This window comes from Ptychodera flava, chromosome 17 (assembly GCF_041260155.1).
Source record: "Ptychodera flava strain L36383 chromosome 17, AS_Pfla_20210202, whole genome shotgun sequence".
NCBI lineage: Eukaryota > Metazoa > Hemichordata > Enteropneusta > Ptychoderidae > Ptychodera > Ptychodera flava.
The window spans coordinates 35,951,664-35,970,628 of record NC_091944.1 but is presented as its reverse complement, the minus strand read 5'-3'; the positions used below and the strand labels follow the sequence as shown (position 1 = coordinate 35,970,628).

The window sequence follows — 18,965 nt, the reverse complement described above, 5'->3', positions numbered from 1 at the left end:
TACATGACGTGAAACAAATTGACGAGCATATGTATGAAATAGGTCAATGTCCTTGTACCAACTTTGAATGATACTGGTGGAAATATGTCTGAGTTATGGCTCTGTACATTCGAAAATTGTAACAAAATCACAGCCATGCAGCGATATTTGATCTTACTATTTAAAAAATCAACACTTATGTATAACATAAGTCAAAGTCCATGTACCAATTTCGAATAAGATCAGTTGAGACTTGCCAGAGTTATGGCTCTCGACATGAAACAACCATAACAAAATTGCTACCATGTGGTCATATTGGACCATCTCGTGAAACAAATCAACGTACATATGTATAAATCAGTCAATGTCCTTGTACCAACTTTGAATAAATTCGCTTGATACAAGTCTGAGTTATGGTTCCAGACATGAAAAATTCAAAAAAAAATGGCACCACTGCGGCCATATTGGATTGTATCACAAGACAAATCAATGTGCATATGTATGACATAGGTCAATGTCCTTGTACTATGTTTCAATAAAATCCGTGAATAAAATCAGTTGAGATGTGCCAAAGTTTTGGCTAAGGACATGAAAAAATTGTAACAAATGGCTGCCATGCAGCCATATTGGATCATATCATGAAGCAAATTGACCTACATATGTATGACATAGGTTAATGTCCTTGTACCAACTTTGAATAAAATCGGTTGAGATATACCTGAGAATTATGGCTCTGTACATGAAAAAATCGTAAAAAAATGGCCGCACGGCAGCCATATTGGATCGTATCACATAACAAATTGACATGCATATGTATGACATTAGTCAATCTCCTTGTACCAACTTTGAATAAATTCGCTTGATACATGTCTGAGTATAATGGCTCTGTACATGAAAACATTGTAATAAAATGGCTGCCTGGCAGCCATATTTGACCGTATCACAAAACAAATCGATGTACATATGTTTGACATGGGTCAATGTCCTTGTACCAACTTTGAATAAAATGGGTTGAGATATGCCTGAGTTATGGCTCCTTACATGAAAAAATCGTAATAAAATGGCCGCCTGGCGCCATATTGGATCGTATCACCAAAAACATCAACGTGCCTATCTATGACATTGGTCAATGTCCTTGTACCAACTTTGGATAAAATCGGTCGAAACATGTCTGAGTTATGGCTCTGTACATGAAAAAAATTGTAATAATATGGCCGCACGGCAGCCATATTGGATCGTATCACAAAACAAATCGATGTACATATCTATGACATTGGTCAATGTCCTTGTACCAACTTTGAATAAAATCGGTTGAAAAATGTCTGAGTTATGGCTCTATACATGAAAAAATCGTAATAAAATGGCCACCTGGCGGCCATATTGGATCATATCACAAAACAAATCAATGTACATATCTATGACATTGGTCAATGTCCTTGTACCAATTTTGAATAAAATCGGTTGAAACATGTCTGAGTTATGGCTCTATACATGAAAAAATCGTAATAAAATGGCCGCCTGGCGGCCATATTGGATCGTATCACCAAAAAAATCAATGTACATATCTATGACATTGGTCAATGTCCTTGTACCAACTTTGAATAAAATCGGTTGAAACATGTATGAGTTATGGCTCTATACATGAAAAAATCGTAATAAAATGGCCGCCTGGCGGCCATATTGGATCATATCACAAAACAAATCAATGTACATATCTATGACATTGGTCAATGTCCTTGTAGCAATTTTGAATAAAATCGGTTGAAACATGTATGAGTTATGGCTCTATACATGAAAAAATCCTAATAAAATGGCCGCCTTGCAGCTATATTGGATCGTATCACCAAAAAAATCAATGTACATATCTATGACATTGGTCAATGTCCTTGTACCAATTTTGAATAAAATCGGTTGAAACATGTCTGAGTTATGGCTCTTTACATGAAAAAATCGTAATAAAATGGCCGCCTGGCGGCCATATTGGATAGTATCACAAAACAAATCGACGTGCATCTGTATGACATATGAAGTAATCCTTGTACCAAGTTTGAATGAAATCGCTCTTTGCATCTCTGAGATATCTGCGTGAAGGGACGGACGGACGGACGCATGCACGCACGCACGCACGCACGCACGCATGGACACACGCACGGACATGACCAAACCTATAAGTCCCCCCGGACTTTGTCCGTGGGGACTAAATAGCAAACATTGCCCCAAAAAGACTAAATTGCAGATTTCATGCTGATTTCAATACATCATATTAAGATAAACCCTACGAACCTGTATACCAAACATCGAAGATATCAAATGACTAGTTTTTGAGAAATACATTTTTTGACCAAAAATGACAAAAATTGCCCAAAAAATACAAAATCCAAAATTTCATAAGAATTTGAATACATCACATTTTGATCAACCTTATGTACCTGTACACCAGATACCAAAGGCATCAGATAAGCAGTTTTTGGAGAAAAAAAATTTGACCAAAAATTGTGAAAATTGCCCCAAAATTACAAATACTAAAAATTCACTACAATTTTTACAAACTTGACTGAGGTCATCCCGAGAAACATGGATACCAATTTTCAAAGCAATCAGACAAGCTGTTTCAGAAAAAAATATTTTTTTATTAAAAACTGAAAAAATTACTTAAAAATACAAACACACAAATAACATCCACAGTTGTACACATCTAATTTAGAATACCTAAAGGAACCTACATACCAAGTTTCAACCAAATCTGACCAATGATTACTGAGTTTTAGCAGTGTGCAGGATTTTACCTTTTTTTACCTCATTTGCATATTTTTGACACTGGCATGTTCATTTGAACAAATTCACATCTCCATCCCTGGGTGCACCAGTACACCAAATACTAAGCTGGTAGCTGCTGTAGTTTTGGAGTTTTTGATCTGGACGGACTAACAGACATATATACATACATAAATACACACAGACGCCATGTAAATGACATGCAAATGAATGATTCACCTTATACGATTAGCTCTCGTTGGTCTACCAAATGAGAGCTAAAAAAGGACCAAGCAGTTGATACAGCTTTGCTGTATAATATAGAGAATAACTATTTGTGACACATGTGTTGATGAAGAAAGTGGAAATCTTTGATAGCTCATTTCAGCGGCCTGACAAAATATGGCAAAACTAGCTGCAAAAATATACAATTGAAGATTTCTTCATGCTTTGAACATATTATGTTAAGATCATCCCTAAGAATATGTCAACAAAAGCTTATAAACAAGTATTTTTGAAAATCAAATCCACTGACCAAAAATAGCAAAAACTGCGTCCCCCCTAAAAAAAATAATTATTGCAAATTTCATTGTAATATCAATATATCATGTTAAAATAACCCCTTGGAACCTGTACACCAGATACCAAAGCTATCAGATGAGCAATATTTGAGAAAAAAATGTTATAGCCAAAAATAGCAAAAGGTGCCCAAAAATGCAACAATCCACATTTCATCATAATTTCAATATTTTACATTTAGTTAATCTTTAGGAATCTGCATGCCAAATATCAATGTTCTCAGATGAGCAGAATTTCAGAAACACATTTTTACCAAAAATGGTGAAATTTGCCCAAAAATTAACATGGGGCCCGGGGGCATCGACGTCCTTTGTACCTCCTTACTGTTTATTAATTGCCATAAATGTGAAATTTGGCAAAAAGTCAAATTGTTTTGACATAAATGAAAGTTATTTGAACTGGTTGGTTACCGCTCCAGCATAAGTTCGAGTGTGGATTCTAAGTATCAACGACATTGATATGAACCATAATGACTAAAAAACATTTGCTTGTTACACTCACCACACTTGTACTTAGTATTTGGAGTGTACACCTATCTACAATACAATGATAAAAAGTTTGGACTCTGTAGGTCAACAGTGCATCTTTAATGTATGAGACTAAATAAGCTTACCCCTCAAGTATGTATAAGCCAAAAACAATATTTAATTTTGAATTATGTAGTGCAGGGAAGGACATACAATATGGTGAAAAGCAAACTAAATATAAAAACTGAATATACAATTATATGGAAATGTGTTTTACAGTCATGAGTATCTGGTGTGTGCCGAGAGACAAATATTAAAATTGGACAGTATCATCCTGACCACAGTTTGTCTGACTGGTTGTTTCCTTCTGATTTTCTGACACGGTGATAGGTACAAAATATTATGCTATTCACGATAGTTACCCGTACGAAAGATCAAAACTTGCTACATATTAGTACATATATGTTACAAATTTGATACACACTTTAATTGAACATGTGAAATATGCACCAAGTTTGTACTAGTTTGGTACACACTATGGGATTTTCACCATGGTAGTTGTGAAATTTGTACCAAGCTTGTAGATATATGTGAAATACATATCAAGTTTGGTACGAACTTCAGATTTTTTTAGCTGTCCCACGTGGCACTGTTTTATCACAGAACTGAAACAATGATCGAACTACTACCCTGTGTTCATTGTACAAAATGACAAATTAATCCTTTTTTAAATTTAAAAATTTTAAATACTCTCGGTTGTTAAACACATATGAATTAGGTTACGCGTGGAATGTACAAATTTATCAAACCATGGAGGTATAGCTAAATCCATGATCAAACTGCAACCATCATGAATGAAAAACATCAAAAGTCAACTAATACTTAGTTCAGCTGCCATTTTTTCAAACAGTTTCCTTGGACATATTTTAAATCATTAGGATCCAAAATGGTACTCGAATTCCAGTTAAAGACTTTTTTGTTCCGTTTACTAGTCGTAACCACTGAAAGTATACCTGTCATGTGTCCGCCAAAACACATTCACACTGTCATACCAGTACGGTCCTACTAATTACTGCCCGTCGCTGCCCGTCACTGCCCGTCGACTGCCCGTCAGGAAATTAACCTTCCATGTACTGTAATCAGTCGATATTTCAATACCAAAGACCGCTTATATAATAGAAAGCTACAAAATAAGAGTCTGTTTTACTCCAAATGCCCGAGTCCTGTCTCAGAACTAACGTGAATATTGGAGCGCTAAGTTCTCTACTCGACGGGCAGTGATGATATGGCAGTGTTCGGACATCGATTACGATCAGCGTTGCCACTCGTTCGCAAATCAACGTTGTTGGGGTCTGGGACGACAATTTTGTTTGGTTGTATAGTAAGTAATGTTTTTGATATGAGATATCAACTGATTACAGTCGTTGAAAGGTAAATTTCCAGACAGCAGTGACGGGCAGTGGTCGGACGTCGACGGGCAGTATATGGCCAATGGTTATGCAGGTACTATCACACGATTAGCGTTGCTACTCGTTCAAAAATCAACATTTTTCGGATCTTGGAATATTATTTCGTTCGTTTTTACAAAGAGTAGTGGTCTTTGGTATTGAAATATCGACTGATTACAGTAATTGGAAGGCTAATTTCCTGACGGGCAGTGACGGGCAGTGACGGGCAGTAATTAGTAGGACCCGTCATACCAGTATGCTCAGAGCAGGGAAAAGTCATTGCCACGGCTATAAATCATGATCGTTACTTGCATTATTACACATGTCCAAAGACCATGGATCCCAGCTGACACCAAATGTCTTCAAATGATGATTTCAAGTGCATAAAAGTTGGTCAAAAAGTAATATACTCTCCCATTTCTCGAGAAACTGACATTTCAGATAAATGAGAGCATCGAGGTCACAGGTCACACAGATAATTCTGTATTCGAACTTCAACCTTACAAGATCACATGTCGTGAAAAGAGACATCTGATTGGATTTGCTAACACCAGCATTTGCCAACACCAGCTTGAACTCCAGTACCACTAAGGAAGTCATGCATTGCTTCAGCAGTCAAATTTACAACGTTTTTACCTGCCGTTTTGGGGAGAAATTGTAGATTATTTCTATCATTGGACGATTAAGGGAACAAAGAAGAGATTTGGGAGTACAATTGTTGTTTGAAATTGAAGGACATTGCCTGCATTCGACACCGAGAGTTCATGTAAGTTAAACACATTCAGTAGATCATGGATGTCGTTATACACTCAAATGGCCGTGGACAATTCCGCGGGATTTCAGTTAAGTTTCAAGCTAGAGTTCGCTGCTTTTACACTTTCCATGCCACAGAGGACTATTTCAAACCAACCACTGTTCTTTGAGAACATCATGATGATAAGAAGTGAGACTGTCCGCCATTGCATTGGGACTTATGATAGAAACTCCACTGCATGCATGCTGTGCATGGACAAATCGGACATGGCAGAGTTACTTTCGTCACAGTTGTCGGTATCTTATGGTGGAAGAAATATGTTTGGACTCGGCGGATTTAAGCTATCATCCAAGTGATGTGGAATTTGATTGTGTTTAGTTGTTTGCTTTTTGAAGTTGGACTGTAAGTGTCTGTTCAAATATCGCTGTTAAGTCAAGGTCATCACATACTCCATGGAAGTTTTTATTTTTTTGTAGCTATGGACATTGTTTTTCCATGATTTTGCGTTTTGATTTGAACATGTAATAATACAACATTAACTTAAAACTCTCATGATTTCCATGTACATTCCATCGGAAAGGTATTTTGAAATGTTTAAAGTGAATTTTATTCGTCAACAAAAGTATGTCACAAAAATTACAAAATGTTTTTGATAAGTTTTTCATAGTTAACTATCTATGAGACTTTAACATAATATTTTTCACTATTCAGTTTCTATTTGGTACACATTGAAAAAAATTGTGATCTGTATGATCTTCTAAAGAGACAGAATTTACCATTTTTCACTGTAAATTCCATTGTCAGGGAATATTTTGAATTATAGTGTACTGTACATATATGCCAAAAAGAATACATTTTACAGCTCATTTTATGTATAAAGTACAAAGATTGTATGTTTATACAGTAGAGATACTGTATTCTACAGTAATATATTGTGTTTTTTATAGTTAACAATTTATTGTCTGGGGAGTTTTTTCTCTTTACAGTGCAGTATAGTTGAATGTGTCATAGGGTGAGTGCGTGTTGGATGTAGTAATATCCTCTCAACTTTTTCATAGATGTTCAAACCTAGCATCTGGATACATGACTTGAAGGTGAATTTTAGAATGTGCTGCTCACAAGGTAAACATATCTAAAGAGTGTACATTTATAAGCCAGTTTAGAAAGAATCATTTGTATACAATACAATGGGGAGTAGCAGCACGATGATGTCATGTACCACATGTTGTGTGAGCATTACTTTGAAAAAGACGCTGTCAGGAATTACAATCATCTAAATCCCCTGAAATGTTACCAGGGCAACAGTAGGTCTGCTGTTGCTAAGGCAACAGATACCATGCCCCAGATATTGAATCCCCCCCCCCCCACGCATCTCCAAGCTTGGTGCACGCTCAATACAAACAAAAACAAAATGACCTCTACATTCTCTGTACAAACTTGGTGCAATGTTCATCACACTCTCCACACATACTTGCTGCAAACTTAGCCAATGTTTGAATCAAAGTGTATATAACTGACTAGCAAGATTGGTGCTTGTTTGGATGTCAGAATTTGTATCAAGTTTGTAACAAGTAAGGAATGCAAACTTGTGGCAAATTTTGATCTTTCGTAAGGGTTATACAACATAGCTTGCATTTTGTTCACAGTAGAACTGAGTTTTACATGTAAGATAACTTTCTCGTAAACTGTAAATTCTGGCTTCTGGCAGCTCAAACGTCGCAATACTACATTTTTTGATATGATATGGAGTGATTTGCACACATGCAGTGACAGTCGATATATTCATAGTATGAGAGTCTACTGTACATTAAAGCATAGTGATGTTGACAACTACATGCATGCCAGTGCACGATTTCAAAGTAGCCAGGAGGAAATTCTAATGGTCTTTTAGTGGAAATATAGGTATTAAACGACAGTGAAACAAACAACATTAGTTATCGTGACCTTGCTAAAGTGCAATCTTGGATCATGTATGATCTGATGATCATGCCAAATTACCATGTCGGATTATGCCGTGATTCTGAAGTGTGCGTACTTCCTGTAAATCGGTCAACATAAAACTTTAAAAGCACACACTTTAGCGATCAAAGTCAAAAATGATGTCAAAATCAATGGCATGCACAACTGTCGAAATTACCCAAAATAAGCAACAGAAAACTAAAAGTTATCGCTGTGTCCAAAGGACAGTACATCAACATAAAAAGACGCTAGTTTGTTATGACATGGAGGCCGGAGGTAGAAGGACACAGCATTCCCTCGCTCTCACCCAGCTATTAGTACGGGCCGCCGGTGGGATTGCCTCGCTATTAAAAGCAATGGATTCGCCGGTACTGGGGAGTACCGAGTACGGAGGCCATCATTCTTCAGTCTATCGAAGGAGCGTTTCATGCCAAAAAATACATGACAGCAATCAAATATACGCTAAAACCTTTAAAACGTCAAAATTCGCAACTGACCGAGAAACATGATGGCGTCGGTTTGATTTTTCAAAGTCCTTGAAAAACAACGCTAACTTGTTATGTGCGCATGCGCATATTAAGGGCAGACCCATTTGATTTCTGGGGGGGTATGCAGGAAGTGGGTATGGGAACTTTTTTTTTGTTAGAGAGACAGCATTTTTTTATTTCTACAGTCAGACCTGCATCAATTTTTTTTTCAAATGGAGTAGCAGTGCAATTTTTCAAATTTAAGCCAGTGTTTCACATATCACAGGATGTTTTTATTTAATCATTTTATATTCCAACAAATGACAAACAAAATGGAAAGTCTATTATATATACAACTTTAAATTATAGAACACTTTTTTGGCAAATCAACTGTGATCAGTACTATACCTGCTTTTCTTTAAAACAGTCAATTCCTTTTAAGTTCTCAGGGGAGAAGTTATCTTTTGTGGTCAGAGAAACAAGGCTCACACATTGTATTTCATTATATTTGTTGTTCCTCAATTTTCATTGTCAACTTGTAATCTTTCTAACATATTTATATTGAGAGAATAATATATTGGTTTTAACACTAGTTTATTGACTCCTATCTTGTGTTTTAAATTTTCACGATTTACAGAAGTCAAATAGTCCCATCTAGATATTGCCTATACCATTGAGATATTGCAACAGAAATCCTGAAATATGATTTCTTGGGTCAGAAAAGGGAAGGAAAACATCGAGTGCACCGAGGTGTAAAGTAGTGAATGCTTATATCATAAGTGCTGGAAAAAAAACACATAAGAATTACTTGTGGTAAAAACATTTGCGTGCCTTTGGCAGCATGCCAGCAAAGAATACATGAGAATGAAGTTTCCAAAATTTTGCTCATTTCAACAGCATTGTGACAATTCCTTTTTTATTTCTGTCTGTTATGAGATTATTTTTTTCTCAAGCCATTACAGGCTTAATTTTTTTCTTTTATTTCACCTGGTGACAATTTTTTTTCCTTGAAATCCTCCATACCCCCCCCCCCGAAATCAAGTGGTTCTCCCCTAAGTGAGCCCCTGACCTATAAGGGCCAGTGGATTACTTCCTCAGTAGAACTGATATGCCTGCCAGTACCGGTGTTTATCGCCTACGGAGGCCATCATTCTTCAGTCGATCAAAGGCGCTTTCGTATCAAAAAATACACGACAGCTGCAAAAGTGCATCACTGTCAACTTCATAACTATAGAACATATTGAAAACACAGTGAAACGTTCACAACGTAAAAAATGTGCCCATACCGAGAAACAAGATGGCGTCCGTTTCGATTCTTCAACATAGATTTTGTCCTACAGTTGTGCGCATGCGCAGACGGTAGCTTTAGCGAAAGTGAGGCAAAATCAAGTAAATATAAAATAAAAATGGATAAAAATATTGTTTAAAAATAATGTAAGGCATGTATCACCAAATTTTGAACATTTCTGATGGTATTTCAACTATACGAACACCCATGCCAAACATCACAATAATCAAATCAGTGGTTTTGAGGAAAAAGTGAAAATAGTGGTTTTCAGAAAAAAGCTAAAAAAGTGACTTTAAAATGATTCAATCAAAAAACGAAAAGAGACCGTTTGAGATACATGCCCAAGTGACCACCACACCAAATTTCAGAAAAAGTTACTGAAGCGTTTCTGAGATACCTGCGTCCACAGCATACGGCCCACTATGTTGGCCATATCGGGCCGCGCCATCACATTATTAGTACCTTGTGCCCACAGGGCACAAAGTACTAAAAAAGCCAATATTACCATTATTTTAGCACATCATAAATAGAATAGACCCCCAGAAAGTTGTACACCAAATACCAAACTATCAGGAGCAGTTTTTGAGAAACACATTTTTGACCAAAAATGGCAAACATTGCCCCAAAAATACAAAATTGCAGAACTCATCATAATTTCAATATATCACATTTAGTTTATCTGTAGCAACCTGTATATCAAATAGCAAAGTTATCAGGGGAACCCTTTTTGAGAAATACATTTTCTGACCAAAAGTGCAAAAACTGCCCAAAAACACAAAATTGTAAATATCATCATAATTTGAATATATCACCTTATGCTCATTGCTATGAACATGTGAACCAAATATCAAAGCTGTCAGACAAGCAGTTTTGGTGAAAAAACATTATTGACCAAAAATGACCTTACTGGCAATAATTGCCATACATGTGCACAGTTTGAATAATCTGAAATAACTCATCATTAGGGACCTACATACAAAATACCTGTAGTTTTGAAGATTTTGAAAGACTTTGAGCAAATATGACAAAAATTGCCTTAAAAATACAAATATGCAAATTTCACCGTGAGTTTAACTAACTTAAACCCAGGTGAAGGGTATAAAAGACCCCTAACTCATTGAAAATTCATAATGGGGCTTGAGTGACAACTGGCAACAGCAAGGTAGACCGCTCTGTGAAAATCAGTCGAAGCGATTCTCAAACAAATATTATTGGCATACCATAAACATAGACTGTTTCATAAACACATAGGCCATACAGGTATCTGCAAAGTTTCACAAAGCCTTTTAAAATTATGAGGATTAGGAGGAAAATCGCTTTCGTAACAAAGGAAATGGCCCCAGGGAACAGTCTTTCCGTGATTGAAACAGCTGTAAATCATTCAGTGACGCGCAGAGGTGTAAATTTGCTGTGCATACGAGAACAATTACGATGTAAACAAACCACGTGTGCACTTAGAGTTACATGTATATTGGCGTGCACACAGGATGAAAACTTTGTAGTTGTCATAAACTATTTTACTAACAAGCGTTTATGATGCAATGACATCGCGAAAGTGAGCCATTTTTGGTCGTGACTTAGCAAGAGATGAGTCAGAACCGGTACGATGTATCCTTGCGAAAAGTGTGTACATTGTATTTTACAGAACTGCAGGCAGAGTCCATAGTTTACAATGAAATCGAAAAAAACTAAATATTATAGCATGGTGGTAGCCTCCATGATCAATTTAATTACAGTCAAACAAAGAGAGACACTTTTTTAAACTGCCCCCCAAATCTACGGCCGAAAGTACCGGTACGCTACAGTCACTTTTGACATAAATGCTAGCCCTGAAAACGGCCCGTATGGTTTGTGTATATGTACACGTGTTCTCACACATGACAATGACATGTCGTGTTCGGAGGGTTGGTAAGGTTTTGACATACCAGTTGCCCCAGTAACGTTTGGACTTCTGTTATGAGAATTAAACAAAGCTTGTAAAGACATCAAAACAGTATTTGTCAATGTCAGTTCAAGGTGAGCAAGTGAGCATCATCACCCCGATCTTCTTTGAAAGGCTTAGGCCCACTGATACATGTGTCCGAGATTGGCTCATTGAGTTTGCACTACATCGTAAGATTACGACAAAGTTTGGACTTTAATTTCTTCAATAATGAAGATATCTATGAACCCAGTCCGTGGTTCATCCCATTGGTCCAAAAATAAACATAACTCATGATGAGTTATCCGGGGTCAGCCTCAAAGCAACAGAGCAGCCGACCTCGATCACTTACAGACATCGTGGTACACGAGATTCATGAAAATCTCGATCCTTCCGTGATGTAGTGAACTTACTTTATATTTTTTTATTTTAGCAATCGGTCATGACGTCACGTCGTTTACCTTTTCCCTACCATTTTCCTGACCGTGTTTCTCAGTAAATGCTCAAATTGGTAATTCGTGATTTCAACATAAATTGCCAGCTTCGGATTATTTTTAATGTTTATGTTTATTACTTTCTTGATGATTATTTCCACTACGTACGGCGCCATTTCCATATGTAGATATGGGGGTCAGTAGCTGAATCATTCTCAAACGATGACATGACCCCGAAACTTCAGTAAATCAACTCAGCAAAAACTTCAGTAGATCAATTCAGCACGCTCCCGTTTTTATGAAATTGATATTTTTTCGTTCTTTCTGTTTTCTTTCGAGTATTGTTAAGGTTGTACCTAAGCTTTAGTCAGAGCGTGATTTGAGAGCAAACAGATTACACAGATAATGCGAACGATAGCAACCGTTACAAACAGACTCATTATGCAGAGCCATGCCCCAAAACGCCCACCCAAACTTGGCATTAATCCAGATCCCGGTCCATTTCGCCCCAGGCTTTAAGTAATTTCACCCCCACAGTGAACTGCATATCAAATTTCAAAGCAACTGGACTTGCAGTTTCAGAGGATAAGGCGACTGATGTTCGATGGATGGACTACAGGCGACAACAGAGAGTCAGTCAGTCTATTTGATAAGCTCCACATCCCTGACAGCAGAGCTAAAAGGTAGAAAATTAACCAAACGTTTGATATCAAACTGAAAGAGATCATTCCTTATAACCACTGCAGTAGAGTTGTAAAGTTTTCAATGGGAATTTTAGGGAAAAAAAGACTTAGAAAATGAAATATCGAACTTCGAAAGTCGACGTTCTGAGAGGAGTGGAACAACAGAAACTTGTGAAATATGTAAAACTTCCGAATGCAAAAAAAAAGAAAATTATCTTGTCAGCAGAAAATGGTCATCGTAGATTGTACATAACTTAGTGGTGGTTAGAAATAATATTAATTACAGAGTGCTACATCGCGATGGTTTTTTGTTAGCATGGCTGGTTTTCGCCCGAGTGCTCATGAGTTTAATGAGATTAACAATAGCAGCGGATACAAATGCTTCCCTCGCATAGAGAGATAAAAGTAGGCTTTGCGTAAGTTTACGTTGCATTGTGTGTGCCGTGTGTCGATTTCAGCTGTAGTTTACATCACAGTATACATGATAACAGTGTGGATAGGCCTACGAGTAGAACAGACTTTGGCTAGCTGGCTGTGTGCGTGCGATAGGGCAGTTTATATAGCCTCACGATCACATTCATCGGTCACATCTTTGAGAAAAGCAGGTTTTGCCTGTTATGTCAGCAAATGGATAGAAGTCACCATGTTCTACAAAGATAAAGTGTATAACTTACCATTTCATGGTACCTCCGCGCGGTGCAAGGCCCCAGGGTGATACCAAACAGTAGAACGCAAACTTGAATCGCACGTCGAACTTGCAGAGTGGATGCCATTTTCCCAGTCAGAGTGACAGTTTTGACTTCATCCTATGCCCCCTGCTGAGTCAACCATACACAAGGTGATGTCAGTGTCCATGTGCCGACATTCGTTCTCAATTGACATAGCTGAGGGACCGTGAATAATAAACAAGTGTTTTAATAAACCACTCACCTCACCCAAAACCGATTGATGATAAAATGAAGGGAAAATGTTGGAAGTTTATACTGCTGGAATATTTCAATGAACTGAGACGTGGACGAACTCTGAGTGATCCAGAATTATACATGCAGGCATTTTGATTCATAGCGTAAATTGCCCACAGTAATTGAAACAGCTTAAATGAACAGGGCTCGACGTAAGGTCAAATCATCCACTAGCCCGAAGGAGTAGCAGTTCATTTTTAGTAGTCCTAAATGAAATCTACTAGTCCTGCTCAAGCAAAGCCAAATGTTGCTCTCATGTTGTAAAGAGGTGTATGTATGACCATTCTCATATTTTTTGTCGCAAAGGTTTTTAAACCCAATAACTAACTTTCATGCAAGACAAGCACATTTGCTTACTGCAAAATGTTTAACTTTGAATCATATATAAACCACAAAAATAACCTGAATGAAATGTCCTGTGTAGGAGGAGAGGTCATGAAAATAGCCTATGCCATCAAGAATAAAATCAGATGTAGGGATGAATTTGTTGGAAAATCCTTCATAGCTCAGGTAGTGCGCCATTAATTTGCAAAGAACATTGTTTGTTCATGGTGGGGACAGATTTGTTTCTCCAGAACTGAAATTCATACAGCCATTCACAAATGTTCCTGTGGAGTGCCTTCATATTTTTGACATATATCACATTTTAAAATTGACCAGCTTGTGGGGAGGACCTCTCATTTGTAATAATGGTTTGTGAAAAACTTTGTTTTTAATAGTAAAAATGTTGCATTTTACCATTTCATGTGCTTGTGTCTTTTATGAGTTTTTGCCAGTTACTGGTAACAAAATGTGATTAGCACAAAAATAACCAATGACTCCCAGAAGTGATTGGATACAACAGTTTGATACACCCATTTCATACGTTGTTTATTCACTACTGTTTTAAGGGTCACTTCACTATTATTGCCCCAATAATTTACACTTTTCCACTAAAATGGCAAAACAATAAGTTGCTAGCACCAAGTTATTATCTGTGAGGAATTCCCTCACCTGTACAAGCAGTAGCAACTTGCCATAGCACTGTTTTGGCAAGCTAGATGGCTCTTTTTAAGATCAGCTTCAATTAAGCTAGGGGGTCTTGACTATATATGGAGGTCAGCATGTGGAGGCAATCTAAAGCAGGGTCAAGCTGGCTACGAACTAACAGAGGTGTTGTTTGGGAATGCCCCTGAAGAAATCTTGAGAAAAATCTTCTTTGAAAGGCAAGGATACAGTGTTTGAACGAAATTGTGGGGTTGCTCATGTTTTTAGGCGAAGTGATGAGCTTCAAGCAAACCAAAATACACGACGTGCAGACAATTCCGTTTGATGCTCAGCGTTGCATTGAGCCATGTTTCCCGGGGCCATGTTACTGGCATGTAGAGTACAATTTGATTCTCCGTAGCAGGTAAACTGTTTCATTTTAAGTTGGTGATCAATAAAGTTTGCTTCACTGTTTCACTGTCCAATTTGTTTGGGTTAAAGTTAGTTTATTTTTATATAAAATGATCGAGGCTTGGTTCATTCTTATCGAATGAGTGGCCCGGCGTCCCATTAGTTTTGTAGCGATAAACTTTCCTGGACAGCTACGGAACTTGAAAATTGCACTAGTCCGCAGGACTACCTCCGAAGACATTTTTACTAGTCCTCTTGAAAATTTACTAGCCTCGGGCTAGTGGGCTAGCGCTTATGTCGAGCCCTGATGAATACGGTAATTTTCATTTTTTATGTGCATCATCTAATCATACATGAAATGATAAAATTCTTCGTTACGATAGGATCAAAGAGAGCGCAATAATGTCTTTAGCATTCTTTTTGGCCTTGTTATGTGATTATAAAATTGGAGAACACTATCACTGAGCTCCCGCTACCTATTCGCCAATTCGCCAATGCGAAAGAAAGTTAAAAATGGCTACAAAAATTCCTGTTTGGCTAATGTAGTGGCTATTGAATTCTTACACCTCCTCAACAGAAAACTACACCAAATAACATAAAATGTTGTGAGATGTTGAAACAGTTTACCCTCCTTCCTACAAAGTTGCAATGTATTGAAACAGTTTACTCTCCTTTCTACAAAGTTACAAATTCCCTGGTACGTAAAACAAACACTGTTGCTGTTCAATACTAAAATACATCATGAACCTAACGTCCATGAATACACTGAGGCCTGCTTTGCCTCTGTGAGTCCTGGGTCGTCCTTGAGTCTATCAAAAGTTTTACCTACTTTGCTGTATCAAAATTTGGCCTGCAACTACTCAGTTTGATAGTAAAAACCATTATTTCAAAGGAAACTTTCACAAACGGAGTCATAATACAAAGGAAAAGGAGAAAAACTGAGGTTATCTGAAAGGTCAAGTCTAGGTCATCTCATCATGTGATGTCATGCATAAAGACCCCCTAATTACACAATTATGGTTCACAAGAAACCACCTAGGGTGGTCCAATAGGTGAAAGGTAATTTTGCTGCCTTCCAATTTAAATGGCATTCAGCTTGACTGAATGCCATTCGGCCTACTTTCAAACTGCTATAACTTATACAAGAAATTATGTGATTCTGAATGATTTTAATATTTTTGTAGATTCCACCAGTTTAATGATCTAGAAGTGAACATCACCAGACATTTCTTGATGATATCAAAATATCAAATGAAAATATATCTGGGCTAAAATGTTATCATAATCATTAAAACAATGAATGCCCTCAAACAGTGAGTAATTTAAATGCAATGAACATATATCGTTGTGTCTTGTTTTACAAGAGTTTTGTTTGGCCCAGCACTTTTTGTCTCAAGAAAAGTACTTATACTCAAGATGCTATTTCAGCCTGCTTGATCACAACTATGAAGTAAAACCAGGGCCTTAAATACCACAGTAATTGTGTCTACACTGCCATTGTGCTATACCATAAATGCTGTCTTCTGCATGGAAAATTGTTTTACTTGTGTGGCTCAAACATTTAGGTTATGGACGACTGCATAAATTTGCCACATGAGAAGCCTGTAACTTATGACAAGCTATTATACTGTGAATACTAACTGAATGTGGAAGAAATATTCAATCTGTACCTCTTGTAATATAAACTTAACATTGCTACCAGATTTTTAGAATTCAATTGCTACCAAATTTTATTTCTGGTGTTTAAAGTTTACCACCAAAAATAAAAACCGATTTCTATCCCTGAAATGTCATAAAAACACAGATTATGAATGCAAAAACTAAACACATGTTTCTTTAATGTAAAAACCATCATGAACATCATACAAAACATCTTAATTTGTAAAATTAGGGACTCCTGAATGACGAGAAAGCTGTTGCCACACTTGAGATCACAAACTGGCTAAAAGTTACTCAAAATGGCTAAAAGATTTTGATTTGGCTAATGAGTTGGCTAATCATTTTGGTGACTTAGGGGGAGCCCTGTATCACTGATTTTTGTTCCTGGTCTAGTATAGCTGTATCATTGAATCCCCACTGTAGTGTTTCTTAGTGTTCATTTGTAATAATATCAATGAAATGAAGCTACAATAACGACAAAGTATTATCCTAAACATTTGTAATTGACGCAACCCTTTTCCTGCCAAGTCAGTGAAAATCCGCTCGGAATTCGGTGTAGCCAGAACTGAAAAAATAGCGTAAATGACACTGTAGCTCCCATCCTGGACTATCTAGTGTTTGTTCTCTGGTCAGATATTTGAACATGTGTGAAAGCGACAAAATGCATGAAGTGAAAATACTTAAATGTAATGTACTGGAGACAGTGAAATATGTTTAATGTATTTATTCAGAATATAAAATGGAAAAAATACAGAATAAGAAATATTGAATACTGTGATACAACCATTAACTCAATAAGTCATTGACAATGACATAGTCCCCACTTGTAATAGGAGTATAAGTCGATGGGGCAGGGAAATGTGGTCATTAAGAAGTATCACTGGAGTGTATATGTTGAGATCTATGGGCACATAGGTCTATATCATTGTTCCCAATTTGAAACACATGAGGCATGTCTAAGTTATGGTTCTAAATCGGGAAAAAAGATCAGACCTCCAGCAGTATTGGCCAGCCAAGAAATACATATGCGCATAATAAATAAGGTACAAGATGTGACATCTTAAGGTCTAATATCCTATCAAAATTGGAGGGTATAGAACTTGTGGTTACTGAGATATGCATATATATGTATAATCAAGGTCAAAGGTCATCGAGGTCACATGACATTTTGAAAAAAAATTATATTGCTAATTAATCCCTATATGCCAAAAAATCAGACCTCTAGCTGTATTCGCTTGCCCAGAATTAGATGTGTGCATAATTAATGTGGTACAGTATGTGGTGTCATAAGGTCTCCCATCATACCAAATATGATGGGGGTAGCACTTGTGGTTAGTTATGGAAAAATATGTATATTTGAGGTCAAAGGTCACCAAGGTCACGTGACATTTTGTCAAAAAAATTGTATTGCTAAGTTATCCCTATATACCAAAAATCAGACCTCTAGCTCTATTGGCTCGCTCAAAATTAGAGATGCACATAATTAATGAGGTACAATATGTGGCATCATAAAATGTCCCATCATACCATACATGAAGAGTGGTAGCACTTATGGTTACTGAGTTATAGACAAATATGTATATTTGAGGTCAAAGGTCACGAGGTCACGACATTTTGTCAAAAAAAATTGTATTGCTAAGTTATCCCTATATAAGAAAAATCAGACCTCTAGCTCTATTGGCTCACTCAAAATTAGATATGTGCATAATTAATGAGGTACAATATGTTGCATCATAAGGTGTCCAATCATACCATACATGAAGGGTGTAGCACTTGTGGTTACTGAGTTATGGACAAATATGTATATTTGAGGTCAAAGGTCACCGAGGTCACATGACATTTTGTCAAAAAAATTGTATTGCTAAGTTATCCCTATATAAGAAAAATCAGACCTCTAGCTCTATTGGCTCACTCAAAATTAGATATGTGCATAATTAATGAGGTACAATATGTTGCATCATAAGGTGTCCAATCATACCATACATGAAGGGTGTAGCACTTGTGGTTACTGAGTTATGGACAAATATGTATATTTGAGGTCAAAGGTCACCGAGGTCACATGACATTTTGTCAAAAAAATTGTATTGCTAAGTTATCCCTATATACCAAAAATCGGACATCCAGCTCTATTGGCTCGCTAAAATTAGATATGCACATAATTAATGTGGTACAATATGTGGCATCATAAGGTGTCCCATCATACCATATATGAAGGGTGGTAGCACTTATGGTTA

At 36.9% G+C, this 18,965-nt stretch overlaps 1 long non-coding RNA gene across 1 annotated transcript in view; it reads right to left on the bottom strand.

Annotated features, from left to right (window-relative positions):
• LOC139116198 (uncharacterized) overlaps positions 1-18,965 on the bottom strand; it is a 120,855-nt gene that overhangs the window by 84,499 nt on the left and 17,391 nt on the right. Inside the window, exon 2 of the long non-coding RNA XR_011548259.1 lies at positions 13,408-13,551. This is a non-coding gene — a long non-coding RNA (uncharacterized lncRNA). The remainder of the gene's footprint in view (positions 1-13,407; positions 13,552-18,965) is intronic.